Here is a 919-nt window from a genome sequence, read left to right as displayed (position 1 = left end):
GTCGAGTTTCCAGCGGCAACGACAGAGATCACATGGCACTTGCCCAGCTGGCCACTATGTTTACAGTATATAAAACAAAATGTTCTGACCGATCGCAGACAGTCTTACAGTCTGCTGTTATGACCTTTCAGTGCAAGGCCTGCCCTAAACTATGATGTACAGCAGGGGTTAGTTTCTTTTGGACTATTTGCCAAAAACATATCATTCTGGTTTGCAGATCGGATAACCAAATAGATAATTGAAAGTAGTTGTAGATGCAAAATAGCAATCCTGTATCAGTGTGCAAGAAAACAAAGGTAGCAAATGTAGACATGCTTTAGCTTTCGCTCCTCTGTAAGGTTTTGGAGATATTCTTCACCATGGACTCTGCTAGTCATGTTTCATATTTAACAATATACAAAGATCTATACTCCTGCTGTGATCCTTTTTGTGAGCCACAGAAAAGCAGGAATTACGAATGACTCCCACATAACTATGAGGCTGAACTTTAATGATTGAACTCAGCACCACCACAGCAGACAACTGTGCTCTCTCTCTCTCTCTCTCTCTCTCTCTCTCTCTCCCCTTTCAGATTCCTGCCTGTCCTCAGCATGTCATCTGGGCCTATCGGTAAAACCAAACCCCTCTCTCCTCTCAGCCCCTCTCCCCTGTCTCTGTGCTCCCCTCTGCTCACCTCTCCTCACTCCCCCCCACCCCACCACTCTGCGTGCCCAGATCCCTCACCTCCCGCTGGGCTTCTTGACAGCCTGTGATGGCTTACAAGCCTCCAGAGCTGGAGGAGTAGAGCAGGGAGGACTGGTTCTCTGGTTCACTCACCCACACGGCTGGCCAGGGAGCCTCTGCATTCCAGCCCACGCAGGCTTGCGTCACACGGCCCAGGAATGAGCTCTGCTCCTGGGGACAGGCTCCTGTGGGTGCC

Source organism: Sardina pilchardus, chromosome 3, assembly GCF_963854185.1.
Source record: "Sardina pilchardus chromosome 3, fSarPil1.1, whole genome shotgun sequence".
In the NCBI taxonomy this organism is placed as follows: domain Eukaryota; kingdom Metazoa; phylum Chordata; class Actinopteri; order Clupeiformes; family Clupeidae; genus Sardina; species Sardina pilchardus.
The sequence above is the reverse complement of the archived record's forward strand: the minus strand, read 5'-3'. Positions refer to the sequence as shown.